General features: G+C 38.1%; 1 protein-coding gene across 18 annotated transcripts in view; it reads right to left on the bottom strand.

Moving 5' to 3' along the window:
- Window positions 1–21,556, bottom strand: part of Ptprt (protein tyrosine phosphatase receptor type T) — a 1,083,111-nt gene that overhangs the window by 531,536 nt on the left and 530,019 nt on the right. The gene's annotated exons all lie outside the window — the stretch shown is intronic.

Here is a 21,556-nt window from a genome sequence, read left to right as displayed (position 1 = left end):
CCTGCCCAGCTCAGGTTATAACCAGTGAGCAGGAAGCCATGACTTGTGCCAGGCATGGTACTAGGTGCTTGTGTTAACAGCATCTCATTTAATTTAATCTCCAGGCCTTTAATAGAATCCTGCTCTGTGAAATTGGTGTAGGAAGAGGAAACAGGGCATTATTTATAATAATTGGCTCACCATTATCCATTCACTGGCTGCTGCCTGGAATAACATGATGGGCCTTTATGCTATTTCACAGCCTATAAAAAAGTAGTTCTGTTGTGATTCAACATACAGTAATCTCCATTTTAAGGGGACAATAGAAACATTCAGCCATTATTCATCCCAGAACCTTAAACGGCAGAGAATTCCTTTATCAAGAACATAAGGTTAAAACAGCAAGAGTTATTAATATTGCAAGTAGCTCAATGCATTTATTGAGGTGCTCACACTACTGAAAAAAAAGCAATAATGATTTTTAAAAGCCATATCACATAAAAGGCTAGTCCCAAGTAGCACACAGAGAGAACCATGTCAAAACACAAATTTCTACAAAATTACTTAAATTGAAGTAAGAATGAGGTCTAGAATCTTCATCTTCACAACCCAACTCCCTCAGTTCTGAGTGTTGGGGAAAAAAGAAGACAAAAGAGAAAAACAAAGCATGTTCAGAAGACCAGATTTGAAGGGGCAGGGTGAAGTGAATGGTAGCAGCAGCTGCAAATCAGAGTTAATTAATAATCATTAGTGGCATAGGCATCACACGTTTGGTATTCAGTAAGGTACTCATTCATTTATTCACGGCCACATTTCACAAAGGGTTGGAGGAGGCTTACAAAAAGAACATGATTCAAGGAAAGCAAAATGTAAAGAAGAACAAAGAATCAGGACCAGCCTGAGAGAACTCAAAAAAAGCATCCTGCTGATCAAAAGGTCTTCCTAACGTGCCACAGGCAAGGTGCTGAGATTTCACTTGAAGCTTTCTGGAAGGCAGAAGGAAAGGGAGACAGGGCCAGTTATGGACCTCTCTTCTATAAGAGATTGTGAACTGTTTTCAATTCAAAGCAGGGTAGAAAAGTGAATGGTGACACCGTGGCCCTGAAGATAATGACAAAGTGGAGGGTCCATTAAATTGTACCAAGATGGAAGGAGCAAGGAATACGGCAAAGGACTTAGGTTCTAGAGATAGAAGACCTCGTAGGGAGCCCAGGGTCCTAGGTATTATTGATTTCTGTGAGGGGTATTAGTATTCATAAAGCAGAGATTTCAAGATATATAACTTACTAAATGAGATGTCAAGGAGAGAAAGTGAGTAAGGATGTGGATACAAATAAAAACACATCAAGTGCCCAGCACAGATCCTGATACTTGAAATACGGTAGGACCTTTCCCTACATTGATTTATTTTTTATTCATTCATTCATTATATTTTTGTATTCATTCTTTCCATGACATTGAACTTGTTAACAAATTCAAGGATAAGGAAAGTAGTCTAGTTTTCCATTTGAGTGGCTGTTTTCTAGGCTCTCTCTTCCCTCTCCTATCCTTTTCCTCTCCCACTCTCTTCAACCTCAATTTCAAATGTAGCTGCAGTTAAGCTGCATCCTAGTCTCAGGGTGCCAGCACACAAGGAAGTACAGAAACTTAAGCAATGGGTGGGTCTGTCTATAACTGTCAGAGAACCATTACTAGAAGCAACCTGTGGAAATGGGCAGGATCTACCAATGCAATGCGGGTGACAGAGTCAACTTGGAAATGATGTAAGCAGTGAGGATGAACCATATCACACTGCAGTGTGTCAATTTATTTTACACATTTCTGTTGTATTCACAAGTGAATACCAGTGAACAGTTCTGTTTCATAGGAAATGCAACACCGGCTGTGTTGGTGCTAAATACTCTTATATTTCATCTAACAGTCTTAGACTATCTGTTGGGCCTTTATGCTCCCAGTGACCGTATTTTCTAAGCCAAACATCAAAACATTTTCACAATCATCTGAAAATTATGTTACTTTTACATATGGGGGGAGCATTTATTTTAAGGAAAAATTATGGAAAGTTGGAGTTGTCTTAAACATTCTGGGTCATATGGCCGCTACACTAATGTACTCTGACAGGTGGTGTCCCCAATTTTCAGATGATTTTGCCTTCCACTGGGGGTCAGCAGCTCTGCTCTGTGTTCCCCTTGAACTTGCACACATCCTGACCCTCACCACTCTACACTTGGCTTTCCAAAAAGATTAAAGGCACACTGGGCACAGGGCACCTATTCAGTTTAGTCTTTAAAAACTTGCTCAATAGAAACTAAAGGGAACTATTTCACAAGCACAAAAACAGTAGTTCTTTAGGACATCACTTTAGTAAGTGACCTCCTCTTGGCTTCATTGTTCTTGTCACCCTCCATCTCCTAGAGGAGAGTGTTTTCACTCTCAAACCTCCATGAGATCAGGGTGAGGAACCCCTGAGAAGCCCGGTGCAGCCAGGGGGTGCCCTGGGAGTCAGCTGGAATTGGCCATCCTCACACAATAGGGCAAAGACTTGATTTTCTGGAACAGCCTGAGACATGGAAAGTCTATTCAGCTTGGTAGTCCTGGTTGGACCACCAATGTCATTTCTTGGGATCCCAATCTAGCAGCAAAGGTGAAGGGAAACCTAGGTTCCTTGACCAAAATCTTAACTCTGCCTTCGGAATATGAGCTTTGATAAGGATTCCCTGGATGACAACCAAGTGCATTTATTCATTTAAAACACAGTTTCACATGCTTGTGGAGCATTATCACACTGGGCTACTCTCTTATTCTTCTCCAAAGAGTCATGAACTCCTCCTTTTCTTCTTCCTTCTCCTCCTCTTCTTCCTCATCGTCCTTCTCCCTCTCTTCCTTCCCCTCCTTTACCTTCTCTTTCTCCTTTTCCTTCTCCTCTTCCTTTTCCCTTTCTTCTCATCCTTCTTCTTCTTCTCCCTTGTATTCCTCTTCTCCCTGTCCCTGATCTTTTCCCTCTCTTTCTTCTTCCTGTCTTAATGATGATCATACTGCTTGAAGCAATGCCCAGATGACCAGGTACATCTATGAGATTTTATAAGCTTCAAATTTTTCAAATAATTATATTTTTCTTTATGCTCAACTCTCATAAAGCTATGGATCTACTTCATTATACTGGTGAATTATAAATTTTTAAATAAAAAGTAGCATTTAGTGGTAGGCAGGCTCAGTTTTTCCATTTGAATACACTATATATTTTGAACCAAGAACTAGACAGTAAAGTAAGGCAAAATGGGTCTATTCACCTATCATTTGGGCTTATATCTGTTCAAGCTTCTACAAAATAATTCCATGTCCTACTTCTTTAAGAAAGTTCCAAATTGAAGGCCTAGTTTCAGTTTTGTGGGATAGTTTTATTTCCTCACTTTCTGTTTTTTTAAAATTTATTTTGTGTCTCAATACATGTTAGTTACAAGCTGAGAGAGTCTGTTTTAGAGACAGAAATTATAATGCAGAAACTCTAGTGTGAGCTTCTTCAATTTATGATGGTTCACAGCAACTGAAGAGCATCTTTGTCACTTGCTAATCTATTGTTAAGGTTTGTCTTTCACTGGACAATTGTACACTGTCAAAGACAAGGTTCTAGTCATCTGGACCACCTGAAGGCCCACTCTGAGACCAGGTCAGTCCTTTGCAAAATTAGATCTAGAGACCCTAAGACTTAGGAACTATCACATCCCCATACCATCTGGATGTTAGCAAGACACCCAGAGTGGGCAAAAAGACAGGTGGGAGAGCCATAGGGTCAGAACACAGGCAACTTCGGGTCTCCACTTCTGGGGTCTTCTGGGATGTTAATAATTTTCCTACCTGAGTTCATGGAGGGTAGTTACTGGCAAATTGAGGGAAGGTAGGATGGCTCTGACTGTCATAGAAAATAGCTACTGCATAGGACAGGGGAGATGACAGTAAAGAAAGGACTGACCACTTTTGACTGTGGTGGCCCAAGACCATATAGCTTATTTGTAGAACACTGTTGCTCTGTTTCATGTGACAAGACATAAGTCCGCTCAGTTGGTTCTATCCAGTTCATTATCTCTATAGCTAGGGTGAACTCTCTCCTAGAAATTGGCAAATCGTTGTTCAATACAATCAGTTTTAATACAATTTTTTAATTTTTTTCTTCCTTCCTGTCTCAATTGTTCTCCTTTATCCATTATGTATTCATTTCTTCAAAGGTATATTGAACATCTATTGGTACCTTGTCCTGTTCTAAGCAACACACACACACACACACACACCTCATATATGATCTCTTTAAATTTTAACATCTTTGAAGTCAACTCTTAATATTCATTAATATTACATAAAGTTTATAAATGTTGTATATGTTAGTCAAGAGTCAGAAAAGTACAACCCGTGGACCAAATACAACATAATTTTGTTCATAAAATTTAGTGGTACCGCAATAATGACTATTTATTTACTTATGCTACAATGTTATCAGAGTTGAGTGGAGACCAGGTAGCAATGGAGACCAAGTAGTCCACAAAGCTTAAGATATCTACTATTTGACACTTTAGAGGCTCAATTTGACCCTTGATCTTGCCCAATGACACTTAGCAAGAAAGTACCAGAGTCAATGATTCAAGCCTATGTCTATATGCCTCCAAACAAAACAAAAAAAAACAAAACCAGTCTACAGTGTCATGCCATGACACACAAGTATTTGAACTTTGTCTTCATGACTCCTTAACACCCGGAGTGAGCTGGCCAAGCTATGCTAGTGGTTAGAGGTGCATAACTAACATATATTCCTTACTAAATAGCCAACTATGGTTCCGGATCTTTTTCATTAATGAAATAAGCCAGTAAGGACTTTTTTTTCCAGGTGAAATAATTATAGAGATAAGTACTGATGCATGTTTTGACTTTGCCGCAAAAGTAGTTCTGTCTTCTCCAGTTTAAGTTAATTACATTTGTTTCTAAATAGAGCAAATGGAGCTATAGTTGTCAAAGATTGCATAGATCAATCGAAATCATATATGGTGTGTTAGGTAGATGAGAAGTTAAAGCAATTGTGACACCCTGAGGGTAGGTAGGACATGGTATCTTGTGCACACCTATGTAGGTGAGTCTGTTATGCACCTTGTCCATCAGAAAAAACAAGAGGGAAGCTGAGCTGAATGGAAATGGAAATGTCCACACAATGGAATTTATCATCAGACACTTGTTATCAGGATGGCTTAACATTTCCTTCTTAAAAAGTATTTTCTAGTGTTGCCTTTATGAGGAATATGTTCTGAGTATTCCTCTAACACTTGTAAAGTTCAGTTTTTGCTTGGTACTCTGGATGCAAACAGGCCTCTGCACAAAGCAAGCAGTGACATATTAGCACTAAAGAACAGGGAGAGACTAGAAGGTGTAACTGAGCCGTACCAATAAGGAATCTGGTCTGACCACAGGTCAAGGGTTCAAACTACATAGGAACGAACTGTGATTCAAACCAACCACTGCTGAACACCTGCACTACTGGAAAAAGAAATGCTCTTGACATTGGGCTCCACAGTTCATTCAAAGTCCCATTGTGGTAGAATTAAGCCCTTTATACCTCTCTCTCCCAGTTCCTACCAAAAATGTCCACATCCTGACCACCAGAACTCACACTCTGCAAATGTGATTAAGTTACAGATCTTGACATGGAGAGATAATGCTGGATTATCAAGATAGGCCTCATGTAATCACAAGGGTCTTTACAAATGAAAGAGACTAGAATCAGAGAAAGATCGGAAGATACTATTCCACTGAATTTGAAAATGGAAGAAGGGACCAGAAGCCAAGGGATGCAGGCAGCTTCTAGAGCCTACAGAATGCAAAGGAATAGATTCTCACCAAGGGCTTCTAGAAGGAACACAGCCTGTCAACCCAATGAAACCCATCTTAGACTTCTGATCTCCAGGAGGTCAGAAAATAATAATAATATATTATAAACTGCAAGGTAATAAAGTTGTATCCTTTTAAGCCACTATATTTGTGGTGATTTATTACAGCAGCTTTAATAAACTAACACAGCAGTCATGTAGTTATGGTAGGAGAAGGGAAAGAGCTACATACCACCCTGTCACCAGGGTAGGAATAGAATTATGTATTACTTCAGATCTCTATCTAGCAACAGAATAGGTTTCAAACCACCACGCTAACAATGCCTTCATGAATTCCCAGCTCTAGTGTAAAGGTGATATTTGAATTCCTTAGCTTTCAACACTTAATTCATTCAATGAACTTTAATTTATAATTCTACCACATTCATTCACAAATCTTTATATAAATATGTGCATACAGGATAAAAATTAGAAATACTTGTTGAGCAGGGGGCTTGAAAACAAAGGATGTTAGGTATTGGAAGTATTTGTTGTGTAGATGAAATCATGATGACCATCATAACAGGATGCACATAGTTACTGTGAAGAGTGTTGCTCATGGATGAGTGGCAGTGACCTCACAACTGTGGGAAGAACCATGTACAGAGTTTGACACCACAGATCCTCTCTGAGTGACTGAAGTCTCACCTGCCATGGTGAATGGAACCATAGAAATAGTCTTGTCCATAGGGCCTTCTCATCTTAGTCATGATAGAGAGATGAAGATGGAAGAAGGAACCATAAACCATTTCAGAAAAAGAAAAATCCTCATCTAACAAAACACTTCTTATACACTGCCACTCACTGTTGCTGGATGAATGAAGCATTGTCTATATAGGTGTGTGCAAAAACACCCAGCCCTTAACCTGTGCTCTTTCACTGTATTAAATGATAGCCATGAGAATAGCATCTTTCCTGAGTTATGTAAGTCCCTCTAGCAAATCACCAAATCTAAAGGTAGTTTGAAGTCCTCAGCATAAGGCTAAACCCTGAAAGCTGCCAACTCACAGGAGGCTAGCAGGTAGAGTAACAAGTCCTTCTTGAAAGGGGGATCCAGAGTTGCGCGCAAGACTCTCAATCAGCCCGCTGCAGACAGGCAGGTCTGTGCACACCCTACCGAGGTCCTGAGTCCCACAGAAGACACCAAATCACCCCGCTGCAGACAGGCAGCCACCTGGTTCCACACTACAAAGATGTAGAGGACACCAGTCCACCAGACCAAGGTATTTAGTCCCGCTGCTCACGGCCCACAGGTAAGGGCTTCTCAGCCACCGTCTCACTGCTCCTGGTCCAGAGGAAGGGGTTTCCCGGCCACCATCCATCTCGCTGCTCCCAGCCCAGAGGAAAGAGCTTTTGGGTCACCATCCCTACCGCTGCTCCCAGCCCCTGTCCGACCTCTGCCAGCTCAGACAAGGTAATCTGTGCAGGTGCTAACAGCCCCCCACCCCAGTCAAAATGAGAAAACACATAATTAACTCTCAAAACCAGACTTCCAGATCACCTACAGCAACCCCAAAGGGAAAGGAGATGGAACACGCTGATACTCAACCACCTGGACCCACTGAACTGGCAACAAAAGGGGATCTGGAAAAAATGAAATCAGAAATAATTTCTCAGATAACAGAAGAAATTGTGCCCCTAGTGCAAGACATGATTAATAAATCTAGAGAGGAGTTCAGGAACATGATGGAATCCCAACATAAGAAACAAATGTAATCCATAAAACAGATGCAAATAGATTTCCAGGACATGAAAAACTTCACTGAAAGTCTACACAGCAGAATGAGCCAATATGAGGACAGAATTTCAGACATAGAAGATAAGATTGCAATTAGTGACCAGGAAAAGAAAAATTGCTTCAAAATTATAAGGGAACATGAGAAATCAATCCAGCAGATGCTAGACTATGCAAAGAAGAATAGCATCAGACTGATTGGGCTCAAAGAAGAAACAGGAGTGCAGATGACATAAAAAAATCCCTTCACAGAAATAATGGCAGAAAACTTCCCAAGTGGGGGAAAACAGCTTGACATACACATAAGTGAGGCATATAGGACTCCAAATAGCCTTGATCAAAAAAATCTACACATAGGCATATAATTGTTAAGATTCTAGAAACACAACAGAAAAACAAAGTTCTACAAGCAGTTAGAGAAAAGAAACAAATCACATACAAAGGAAATCCCATCAGAATCACAGCAGACCATCAAGGCAAGAAGAGCTTGGAGTGACATATTCCAAGCCCTAAAAGAAAACAGCCTCCAACCCAGATTGATGTACCCTGCAAAACTATCTTTCAAAATGGATGGAGAAATAAGATACTTTCATGACAAAGAGCAGCTTAGGAACTTTGTGAATACCAAACCAGCACTCCAAAGAATTTTACACAATACCCTAGGAACAGACATTGAGGATCACAACCCCAGGAAGCAAAGCAGAATGAACTCATCTGGCATGACAAGAAATTAAATGTAAAGGGGGAGAACGCAACAAAAAAAAAAAAGTCATGGCAATGACAAGTCAATACATTTCAGTTATAACCATCAATGTTAATGGTCTCAATTCACCAATCAAAACAAATAGACTGGCAGAATGGGTCAAGAAGCAAAATCCAACAATATGCTGAATACAAGAAACACACTTAATTCAAAAGGAAACTCATAGACTGAAAGTTAAAGGGTGGAAAGCAATACTCCATGCGACAGGAACCCGAAAAAAAGCAGGAGTAGCTATCCTCTTGGCAGATCAAGTAGATTTCAAACCAACACTGATTAAGAGAGATAAAGAAGGACACTACATCCTTGTAAAGGGAAGAATCCAAGAGGAAGAGATGACAATCATAAATATCTATGCATCAAACACTAGTGCACCCAACTATATAAAACAAATACTAACACACATGAAAAGTCATATATGCACTAATACAATTGTAGTGGGGGACCTCAACACCCCACTGTCACAAATAGATAGATCAACTAGACTAAAATAAGTACTGAAATACTAGAACTCAATCAAACTCTTGAACAAATGAACTTAACAGATGTTTACAGAGTCTTCCACCCCACAAAATCAGAATACACAATCTTTTCAGCTGCACATGGGTCATTCTCAAAAATAGACCACATACTCACACATAGAACATGCTTAAGTAAGTGCAAAGGAACTGAAATTATCCCCTGTATATTATCAGACCATAGGGCGATGAAATTGGAGATCCATAGCAAAAGAAACTCAAAAAATTTCATAAACACATGGAAATTGAACAACACACTTCTGAATAACCAATGGGTCATAGAGGAAATTAAAGAAGAAATCAGACAGTTCCTTCAATTAAATGACAATGACAATACAACATATTGGAATCTATGGGACACAATGAAAGCAGTCTTACGAGGGAAATACATAGCAGTGAATATGCATATTAGGAAAACAGAACGAGCCCAATTAAACAACCTGATGCTGAACCTCAAACTTCTAGAAAAAGAAGAGCAGAACAACCCCAAAGCTCATACAAGGGAGGAAATTATAAAGATCAGAGGAGAAATCAATGCAATGGAGACTAAGAGAACAATACAAAAAAATCAATGAAGCTAAGAGTTGGTTCTTGGAAAGAATCAACAAAATTGACAAACCTTTAGCCAACCTTGTCAGAAAAAGGAAAGAAAAGGCCCAAATCCATGCAATTAGGAATGAAAAGGGTGAAATGACAACAGACCCAGCAGAAATCCAGAGGATCATCAATACCTACTTCCAGAACCTATACACCAATAAGATGGACAACACAGAAGAAATGGACAGATTCCTAGATACATATGAACCTCCAAAGTTGAACGAAGAAGACCTAAAAACCCTGAACAACCCAATATCAACCAATGAAATTGAAAACATAATTAAAAACTTCTCAACTAAGAAAAGCCCAGGCCCTGATGGCTTCACTGCTGAATTCTACAAGACATTTAGAGAGGAACTACTGCCACTACTGTTTAAACTCTTCAATGAAATTGAAAGGGAAGCAATGCTCCCAAATTCACTCCTGGAAGCAAGCATCACCTTGATCCCCAAAGCAGAGAAAGACCAAACTGAAAAAGAGAACTATAGGCCAATCTCACTAATGAACATAGATGCAAAAATCTTTAATAAGATAATGGCAGACAGAATGCAGAAGATCATCAAGAAGATCATACACCCTGATCAAGTGGGATTTATCCCAGGGATGCAGGGATGGTTCAATATACGAAAATCAATCAATGTAATACACTATATCAATAGAGCCAAGGACAAAAACCATATGATTATCTCCATAGACGCAGAAAAAGCATTTGACAAAATCCAACATGCATTCATGATAAAAATCCTACAAAAAATTGGAATACATGGTCCCTACCTCAAACTGATAGAAGCCATCTATGAAAAACCAACAGCCAATATCATACGAAATGGTCAAAAACTGAAATCCTTCACACTCAAATCAGGAACAAGACAAGGATGTCCACTATCACCACTCTTGTTCAATATAGTTCTGAAAACATTAGCCATGGCAATTAGACAAGAGAGAAATAAAAGGAATAAAGATAGGTAATGAAGAAGTCAAATTGTCATTATTTGCAGATGACATGATACTCTATATAGAAGACCCAGAGAACTCCACCAAAAGTCTTCTAGACGTAATAACCAAATTCAGTCAAGTAGGTGGTTACAAGGTTAACACACAAAAATCAACAGCTTTCCTCTACACCAATGACAGACTCACTGAGAGAGAAATAGGGCAAATAATTCCTTTCACAATAGCATCCAAAAAACTGAAATACCTAGGAAACATCCTAATGAAAGAAATCAAAGACCTCTTCTCTGAAAACTATGGCACTCGGAAAAGAGAGATTGAAGATGATATCAGAAAATGGACAGACATCCCCTGCTCCTGGGTAGGAAGGATTAATATAGTGAAAATGGCCATACTTCCAAAACTGCTCTATAGATTTAATACAATTCCAATTGAGATCCCAGCAGCATACTTCATAGACCTTGAGAAAACAATCTGAAAATTCACTTGGAAGAAGAAGAGGCCCAGAATAGCAAAAGCAATTCTAGGTAACAGAGACATGGCAGGGGGTATGACAATCCCCAACCTGCAACTATACTACAAAGCAACTGTGATAAAATCAGCATGGTACTGGCAAAGAAACAGACTTGAGGACCAGTGGAACAGATTAGAAGATGCAGAAACAATGCCAGACACACTCAGCCATCTCATCTTCGATAAAAGAGCCAAACATCCTCACTGGAGGAAAGATAACCTCTTTAATAAATGGTGCTGGAAAAATTGGGCTTCAACTGGCCAAAAATTAAATCTAGACCTATATCTCTCACCATGCACTAAACTAAAGTCAAAATGGATTAAAGATCTGAATATTAAAATAGAGACTCTGAACCAGTTGTAACAGAGGTTAGGTAGAACCCTTGAAGACATCGGTGTAGGAAAAGAATTTATGAACAAAACTTCAGTTGCCCGTGAACTAGCACAAACTATCAACAAGTTGGATCTCTTCTTATTAAAAGGCTTCTGCACAGCAAGAGAAACCACCAGCAGTGTGAAGAGACAACCCATAATGTGGGAAAAAATCTTCACCTGCTCTTCCTCAGACAAAGGTCTACTATCTCGAATCTATAAAGAACTTAAAAAGATCAGACCTCCCACATTTAAAGACCCAATCCAAAAATGGGCAGCTGAAATGAACAGACATTTCTCAGACAAAGAAATAGAAATAGCAAATAAATACATGAAAAAATGTTAAACGTCACTGGTCATTCAAGAGATCCAAATGAAAACAACACTGAGATTCCACTTCACTCCAGAAAGAATGGCTGCTATCATGAAATCAACCAATAAGAAATGCTGGTGGGGCTGTGGGGAAAGAGGAACCCTTCTCCACTGCTGGTGGGAGTGTAGACTGGTGCAACCACTGTGGAAATCAGTATGGAGATACCTCAAAGAACTAGGACTGGTAGTCCCATTTGACCCTGCTATTCCACTGCTGGAGATCTTCCCCAAAGAATTAAAAGAATCATACCACAGTGATATATGTGCACCCATGTTCATAGCAGCACAGTTTGTAATAGCTAAAACTTAGAAACAGCCCAAATGCCCATCAACTGTAGATTGGATCAAGAAAATGTGATTTTTTATAAAGTGGAGTACTATTCAGCCATAAAAAATGAGAAATTAAAGACATTTATAGCTAAGTGGATGCACATTGAGGCCATACTCTTAAGTGAAATAAATAGGACACACATGAATAAATTCCGAATAGTTTCTCTGGTGTGAGATACTGAAAGTGTAAATAAGGACTAAATGTATAATAGGTAATGTGAAATAGGAAGAAAAGGGGCAAAGGGGAAGGAAGTGGGAGGGCTAGGGGAAAGGATAGAAGGGAATGGGATTAATATGAGAAAATGGAAAAATAGGAACAAAATCTTTGTAAATAGGGAGGACTGGAGGGGTTGAAGGGAGGGTTGGGCAAGGGTGAAAAATAAGAACCAAGAGAGACTATGTAAAGGTGCAAATTTCCAATGATGAATGTCCTTATATTGTATACCTAAAATGTACCAATGATTTGAACAAATAATCGATAATGTAAAATAGGAAGAAAAGGTCCAAAGGGGTAGGGGTAGTGGGAGGGGCAGGGGAAAGGAAAGAAGGGAAAGGAAAAATGATGAGAAATGGGAAAAATGGAAATAAAGTCTTTGTAAACAGGGAAGGGTGGAGGGGGTGAAGGGAGGGCTAGGAATGGGGAAAAAATAAGAACCAAGATGCATCACGTAAAGGTACAATTCCCAATGAGAAATGTAATCATGTTGTATACCTACAATGTACCAATAAAAGAATTTAATAAAAAAAGAAAAAGAAAGGGGGATCCAGGTAGTACATCATAGTATCCACATATAAAAAAGCTAAAAACAGAATGCCAAGAAACAGAGACTCTGTTTGGGCAATACAAATTGGGAAAAACCCAGCCCAGCTCTTCCAGGTAGGAGACTGGTTTGTGAGGCTGATTCCATTATTTATGTCCATTTGCTATTGTATGGAAAAGATAGTCTTAGTTAGGGAGGAAATTCAAATTATTTTTGGAGAATCTATAGCTGTCAGCTCCAGCTGAACTTGAACATTCTAGAGCCTTGAAAAGATTCCCATTTTGAAGGCTACAGGAACCATCTGAAATTGATTCACTGGAAAATCTATGCACTTGCTCTATTAGATTGACCCCAGAGAGTGGAAGTAGACTAAAAATCTTAAATGTATTTTATGTACTAGAATTTAATCAATTGCAGATAGGTATCTTCCAGACTAAAAATAGCAAACAATTTTTGAGAAGACACACAAGTTTGCAATATATATTGGATTAAATATATCTTGGATTAAACTCAAGCCTGACATTTTGTTGTAATTCAGGATAGGGAAAATGGTTACCTGAATATAGTTTATGAACTACTTGACAATTGCCAATTCAGTCCTGAGATGAGAAGCAAAACTGAAATGAAACACATGATTGCAGAGACTGTTTCTGACCCAGTGACTATAAGCATAAGTGATATGTGTCATTGCTGAGTTGAGGTGCTTAAAGCTGGTGTGATTACCTTTTTCCTCCCCTTTTGTCTGAAAGGCCTTGGTGATTTCATGGTATAGATGATACTGATACAAGATAAAATCAGCCTAAATCCCTGTGTCACCAATGCTTGAAGAAGGGCTTCCCAGGAGAGATAGGAGAGCAACATTAAACGTCATATGATTATGAAATGAATGTTCACTGTGTTAAATCTGTGTGGCAGGGAGTTGTTTCTGTAATATAGCAAAGACCGTACTGATAGAGCAAGACACAGGCAAGTCAATTTCATTTTAATAGTGGTCAAGGACCGTGAATGGAAAATGAAGATGTGGGTTTCTTTGAACCTTAAGAAAGGTGTTTGTTTCCTCCCTGCATATCTGAAGTGCTGTACTATAATCTAATAGCTGGACATTTTAGAGCTCTGAGAAAGATAGGTTTGCTTCAAAACGTATATATTACTAGACTATATATTCACATGCAAATAATGTTTCTCTTGGGAAGTAAACATACAATATTATTTAACAAAACATTAGAACTTGATTTTCTCATTATATTTCAAATTGGTTATAATAAATAAATCAAAGTGAACTCTGAGGTAAGGCTTCTTCTTTCAGTTCCCAAGCCACTTTTATTTCTCATTCATCTTTGACTCCTCAGCCCCAAACACAGTGCCTGATAAAACTGTAGGTATCAACAATCCCCTGATAAAAAAGGTTTTTAAAAAAGAATATTTAAGCTCAGTTCATTTTAATCTTGCTTATAGTTTAGATTCTAAGAGTTAATTTTTACACCGAGCAGGAAATTCATTTCCTGTCTGTTTTTCCGAATGGCAGGTATTCTCTAGGTCAGAGATCTTTCATGACAAATGAACTTTATTTTAAATCACTAAGAATTCAATTTTAAATCACTAATGATTCACTTTGGAAAGATACACTTGGAGCATATTGCAAATAAATAGATACATGAAGGCATGAAGCGAATAACTATGCAAATGAAATGTGAAATAAACACTTTAGGGTGCAGAGAAGTTCAATATCGAGAAATACTTTACGTTCCATGTCATGGTTAATTTTATTCCTGAAATCTATGAAAAAAGGACAGAATTACAGAAAACAATGGATATATTTTAAACTGAAATTCATGAACAAGAAATTGAAAAAATAATAGGCAACAAGGTGCTGCATTTCAACATTTAAGATGCTTTAAAATCCATTTTTTTTCCTCTGACGGGCAATTACATGAACTGATAATCTTTGAAAAAATGTTATTTCTTTTCTTGCTAGAATCGCTTGTAATAGGAATGCCAGATACGTTTAGAAATATGCTTACATGATTATATTTGAATAAACATCGATGGTAATAATTCTAATTTTTGGAAGTGCTAGATTCTGAAGTTATGTATAAAATTAGCAACATCTTTCTGGAAGTCTTGTGTCTTAATTATTTTTACTGTTTTATTTTTGTTTTGTTTAACATCAGGTAAAAGTCTAACGTTCAGATAATGAATATTGAATTCTAGGTCTAGCTGCCAGGACAAGATCCAAGGGCCTAAAAATACCTGCTACATAATAACCGTGAGGTGTCAGCTTGAGGTCATCAGCAAGATATCTGCAAGCTGAATGTCCACATTGGATTCTTGAGGGTTTGCATACAATTAAATTAGATGTAACTCATGAGAGGGAATTATTAATGACTAGACTATGAGCACTCTTTCTTTGGCTTTTAGGGAGTCCTTGAGTTAATGTCAAATATGTTCCTAAAAATATTAGTACTTATGAACTTAGTAGAGTTGAGTGATGATTTCAATAATATGAGGCTACATTAACCTTGTGTGTGACTGTTCTTATGATGCTCAGGCAATCCAGCATTCCTGAGGAAAGAGCCCATTCATTGTGGCTGTATAGAGGTTGCTCCAAGCCCTAGCATTCTTTTATAATTATAAGGGAGGGCAAAAGTCTCTAGTGGATAGAAACTCAGCAATGTCTAATGATTTAGATTTAGTGTCATGGAACAATTAATATCAGTCACATATAGGTTATAAAATCCTTATGCTGTGTGGTGAACTGTTCTTTCAGCTATTCTTCAAACAGATAGAATCATCTTATAGAAAATCTTACCATTGTTGGGGCATATTAACTGCAGCTGTTTTAGGGACAGGCAAACCTTTGGTAAAGAGAATTATGTAATCACTGTTGGTGTTAGGGATACCCAAATAGACTTTTAAAATAGAGATTAACAATGGGGATTGTGGTAAGATCTGGAGTTCTAGCATGTGTAGATCAATGTCTCCTGAAAGTGTCATTTGTGGAGACTCTCTTGTGTTCTTTTAGGAAACTAATAATGTTACAATATGTAAATGTTATAAATATATAAATGTTAAAATGTAAAAATTTTATATAAATATAAAATTAATGCTTACACCTGCAGGGAAGATGGTGACCATTGCTCCAGAGGGATAAAATGGAGAGAGAGCACTCAGCTACTGTCATCAGAGGGAGTTGTTAAAACGAAGGTGGCTGGATCCCATCCTCGAAGTTTCTGATTCAGTAGGTTTAGGGCAGGGCTGAACAATTTGCATTTCTAACAAGCCACATTGCTGGTCAGGATCTCCACTTGGAGAATAATTGGTCTTTATGTTTTACCTGGAAGCCACAATTATCCTACCCTATTCCCTTCAAACTAGCTTAAAATCCAAAGTCCTTACAATGAGCCACAAAACACTGCAAGATCTGGGCTTTGGCTGCCTTTCTGATCACATCTGCGGCCTCTTTCTGTTGTTAGGTCTACTGGAGGCTCAGGGTCCTCCCTGGTGCTTCTTGAACTTGCCAAGCTTGTTCTCCTCGCACATCCTTTGCAACTGTTGTTCCTTCGACCCAGAGTACTCTTCCCACAAGTGGTTTGCAACCTCACCTCACTTCATTCAGTTCTTATCAGAAAGCTCTGCTATAACCATCCCACTTAAAATTACTCTTTATCCATAGCCCCTCTTTATCACTTTCTATACCCTCTCTGGGTTTTCATCTCACTTTTCATCTGAAAAAAATAATATTCCTTTGCTAATAGCCTGTCTACTCCTAGGAACAGGCATTATTTGCCTCACTGTTATATTTCTAAAGTATAAGAAAGTATCTGACACACAGTAAGCATTCAGTGCACATTTGGTAAGTGAAAGAATGAATAACTGGTGAAATGTAAATAAGCCACCTTTCAAGCAAACAAAGCCAATGGGACAAAGGTATAAGGTTTAAAAAACCAAACTAGGGTCTATGGAAACAATCTATAAATAAGAATATGCACTGCATAAGGGAATTTGTTAGGCAGAAAGAATTTTGAATTTTATCTACTCATAAGAGCTGATTGTTCACATCTCTTTCCAATATCACATTTGATGATTTTACACTTAAAATTTGAAATCAGTCACAGTGGGAATATTTACACCAAGGGAGTTGCCAAACACTACTCATCAGGGCTTATGTTTCTCAGGGAGCCAATTTATCCACATGCCATTGATTCTACCCACAGACAAACATATTGTACTATTCATTCTAATGGTCTAAGCTGTGGATCTGTCACTGAGACCAGGGTTGAGATCTAGTCATGAAGGAAAGGAGGAAAAAAAATGGAAATTCTCATTACAGTCATGAACTCTCTCATGGAGTTCATTCAAATATTACTCCAGAGCGGTCATTGGATGGGGCTGAACGTCTACTCTGTCCTGAAGAAACAGTCCAAACCTAATAATGCAAGTAAACATGAACATATGCTTTCTTTTGTGATGCCCACATTTCCTTCCTCCTCCACACATTCTATGAGTCAAGGGACCCTACTCCTGATTCTAGGGATGAAATATATGACTCAAGAACATGTTGTTTAGCCTTAATTTTATTGAAATCTAGCAATGAATTTTTATTTACACAAGTTAGTAAATTTCCCTCTCTTAATTACGACTAAATATATCCTGACTATACAATACAATATGATTTTTTTAAAGCAGGTTATAAAATAGCACCCAAGTATAAGCACAAATAAATGAAATACATATTTAAAATTACAGTGACAGAATTTAATAAGCACCAGTAAAAATTATTTTACTTTTGGTAGTTATATAAAGCCATTTTTGTCTACTTTTTTCTAACTTGTGTCACATTGTCTTTTCAATTAAAATAATCCATAATATATAGGTTGGATTAAACTGCTTTCCTAGACACTAGAAAGATGTTTAAAATAAACCCATAAATTACTAAAGATTAAAATGGCAGATCCCATTTAAATAGCACATATGAAAGGAAAGATCAGAAAACAATTCTCTTATAACAAAGATTGTCACAGTACATTAATTATAAGGTTTCAGATAGATTTTTATAACTCAAACATGAAAATTTAAATTACATTCCCATTTGATTCCTTTAGTTATTAATGTCTCTAACAGGAGGACAAGTTGACCTTTAAATTTGAAACAGTTCAGAAAAATGGCCCAATTCACACTTGACCTCTTCTACAAGGAAGTTGCTTTTAGTTGCAATATAATCTTTTTACAGGTGCTGTAGAACAGCCTGACGATGGCATTTACATTATTTAAAATAATGCAAGAAATAATAGAACAAGGAACACTGGTATTCACTTCTTTTAACAGTAAGTTTAGGCCTCTATACTCCCTGTGCCACAGGCCCCCAAACATCATAGTTCCAGAGAAGCTGTGGCCTTCCTAGGCCCTGGCTACTGGCTGCTTTTCCAAGCAATCTCTGTTCTTTCCCTCCACCAACTCTCTCCACAATCCCAGAGGACGATGGCCACCACGCTCAACCAACTGTATTCCACTGAAAGAGGAATTTTTGGCCAGATCCCCTCCTGTGCCCACAGTCCTTTGTTTTTTTCCAAGCTTCCCCATCTCCTCTCATCTTGCCATCCCTTATCCTACTCTGTTGTTGCTCAATGTCAGCACAGTAGCAGACACAAATAAATCGAAAGTTTCCACATGGTCTTTTAGGATTTATAATACAAAGCTCATAAAATTATGGCCCAGCACCTTCTCCCTTACAGAACAACCAAAAAATCTAAAAAAAAAAAAAAATGAAGTCAAGATCTTTAATATGTTATACCTCAGCAACCACGCACCTATGAGGTATGATAAAAAATGTTTTTTTAATTTTTAAATTTTTACATTAAAAGACAAATTGCCATGAATTCCCCTCAAAATCCCCCCCGACACACACTTTGAATAAACTTGTCCCATTGTTCTTGTCCCATTGTTCTTGACAGTTTCTGAAAGTTCTGGAAGCCCTTTTGTTTGTGAGTGTCTTTAGTTGCACTGTTAAGGCTGCCTTGATGTCCTGAGTCTATTTAAAATGTTTACATTTCATGGACATTTTGACTTCGGGGAAGAGCCAGAAGTCTCATTGTGCCACATCTAGTGAATAAGGTGGATGAGGACACACCTTAATATCTTTACCAGCCTGGTTTTCCATTGGATGGCACTTGGAAGCAACGTTCACTGTACTCATCACCTCAAATGTGCTCGAGCAAGCAAGGGGGTGGGGGGGTTGAGAGGGAATTGATGATAATGTGTCCTTTACTGTAATAAATTTTTAAAATGTAAACAATCATTGTATATTTTCATTACCTCTTGTATCTGCTGCCTCCCTTGTCCCGTCAAACCTCATGAGAGAGTTGTCTCAGCACACCCCATCCCCTCCTCAGTTACTGCAATGTGGCTTCCATCCACACAAGCTTTAAATCAAATAGGTCTGGTAGGCCTTGTGTTACTGGAACCAGTGTGTAGTGTGGATCTTAATGCACACTAAAATATTGAGATTTGGAGGACATTTATGTATGGAAACTTATTTGATGTTTTACAACATGTACTGCATGGCCAGAGATGTTTAAAATTCATAGGAGAGTTTGATCAAAATTTGGTTCCCATTCAGTTTGCTCCATTCACCTCTATGCCAGTCCTAGCTTTTTTTCTGGCTAGAAACTGCCCACTCTCTGGCTGGAAAATTCCAGAGTAGATTGTTACTGGGACCACACCATTTATGAACGCATAAACACATTTTTACTTGATTTTAATATTGTATATGTTCAATGGTATTTCTTGGTTGGTTGACTTGCCATTATATCATAAACATTCTCCATGTTGCTCAATGCACCTATAATTACTAATTTAATAGCTGCATAATACTCCACTAAGTGGAGGAGCCATGATTTACTGAGACATTCTCTCAGGCACTGAGGTTGCTTCTAATTATCGCTACCATAAATTGCCTTGCAGATAGCACTTTTCTAGGTTTTGATTCATTCCTTGTGATAATTATCCCTGTATTAGATTACTATTCCTCATTTTAAGGCCTTGGATATACATTTCTACTTCCTTCCAAAAAGACTGTGCCAATCAGATACCAGCAATCAGCAAAGGATCTTCCTAACATACCCAGGTGAACAATGTGTCTTTTACAATAACTTTTTAAAAAAATACACAAGCTGAAATACTATATGGTTTCTTTCATTGTGGTAACCCATAGAACAAATACAGAATGAAATAAAAGATTTATAAAAGGAAACAGGAAGTTAGATCTTCTGCAAAAGGAAATGAAGGTGAGGGCAGAGGTAGAGAGAGAGGATGTAAAAAGATTTAAGATGTGTCAGGTACATGTACCAACTACCCACAATGAATGTAATCATTATATGTTGCAAACATGAACTAAAAAAAAATAACAATAATAATTAAAATGGGAAAGGGGGATATAGGGAGAGAAGTGGGTGGGTAGAGGAAGGGGAATAAAAAGAATCAAGATATGTTAAATATGTGTACCCACACCCTAAGAAGAATGTAAACATCATATACTGCAAACATGTACTAAATAAATACCTTATGTTTTGCCCACACCTCACACATAGCAAAATGCAAGTTACATGGCCAAAGCTGGAAAGCCCACAATTAGGGCACTCTACCCATGTAAGTGCTTTTTCCTTTATGCCACACTCTAACAGTCACTTTAGACTATTTCCCAAGTTTGATCAAACCCTAGAGAAAGGTCTGACCCTTACCTGTTTTGCGACTTTGGGAGAGTTATTACACCCCTAAGTCTCAGTGATTCATCTGTTAAATTAGGATAAAAACCCCTATGTTGAAAGTAAGATAAGATACGCTAATAATCATAATGATGACAATGACAAACAATAAAAATAATACTAGTGATCTTTTTTATCACAGTGTGAAAGCTCTGAGTTAAACAAGAGGACCTATGCATATGATCTTATTTAATATTTGCAGCAGCCCTCTGAGACACAAAAAAGTAAATATTTGATATCAGTGAAGTGCCTAGTGAATGATAACTAGCATTATGTTTTTAATATCAATAATTCCCAATGAGGAACAGACCAATTAGCTCAAGGGAGGGCCAAATTGTTCAAATAAATAGCGCCTTAAGGATCAGCTCTCCCACGGAATGTTTATTTAAAGGACCTAAGTGGTACTGATTGGGCTAAAACTACATTTAGTGACCTCCCTGTATCTGTGTTACTTGGTCTATAACTATATCTTTCTCCTGCTTGGATACTGGGGTTGATCATGTGGCTTGTTTTGGCCAATGCGATAATAAAATACTTTAGGTAAGTAGAGGCTTGAAAGAGGGCTTGTACATCTCTGCTTCCTGCCTTGCCCTTTTGCTCCTATAATTATAATAAATCCAGGCTAGCTGGCTAGAGAACATCAGCTCATGTGGAGCAAAGTGCAGTCACCCCATCTGTGGCCACCTACACAATTGTGCCCCAGCTGACCTGCCCTCTGATCCAAGATGCACATCAGCCAAGCCTAGGCCAGGTCAGTAGAATCTTCTAGATAATTCATGGACTCATGTGCATAAATAAATGCCTGCTGTCTACCACTGAGGTTTATGGATTTGGTTATGCACCCTTATTATGGCAATAGCTGAATGACACAACCAGTTCCATTACTCACACTATTTCCTTCATACAGGCAGAGAACACCTAGTCAGTATGCATTTTGTTAAAATTTTACACACATTGTCTCATTTATTCCTTACTCTAAAACCCATGAGATACATGGTACTA

Source organism: Heterocephalus glaber, unplaced genomic scaffold, assembly GCF_053883595.1.
Source record: "Heterocephalus glaber isolate CG9 unplaced genomic scaffold, H.glaber_assembly_v1.0 deba00001673, whole genome shotgun sequence".
Lineage (NCBI taxonomy): Eukaryota > Metazoa > Chordata > Mammalia > Rodentia > Bathyergidae > Heterocephalus > Heterocephalus glaber.
This window is presented reverse-complemented; position numbering and strand designations above follow the sequence as displayed.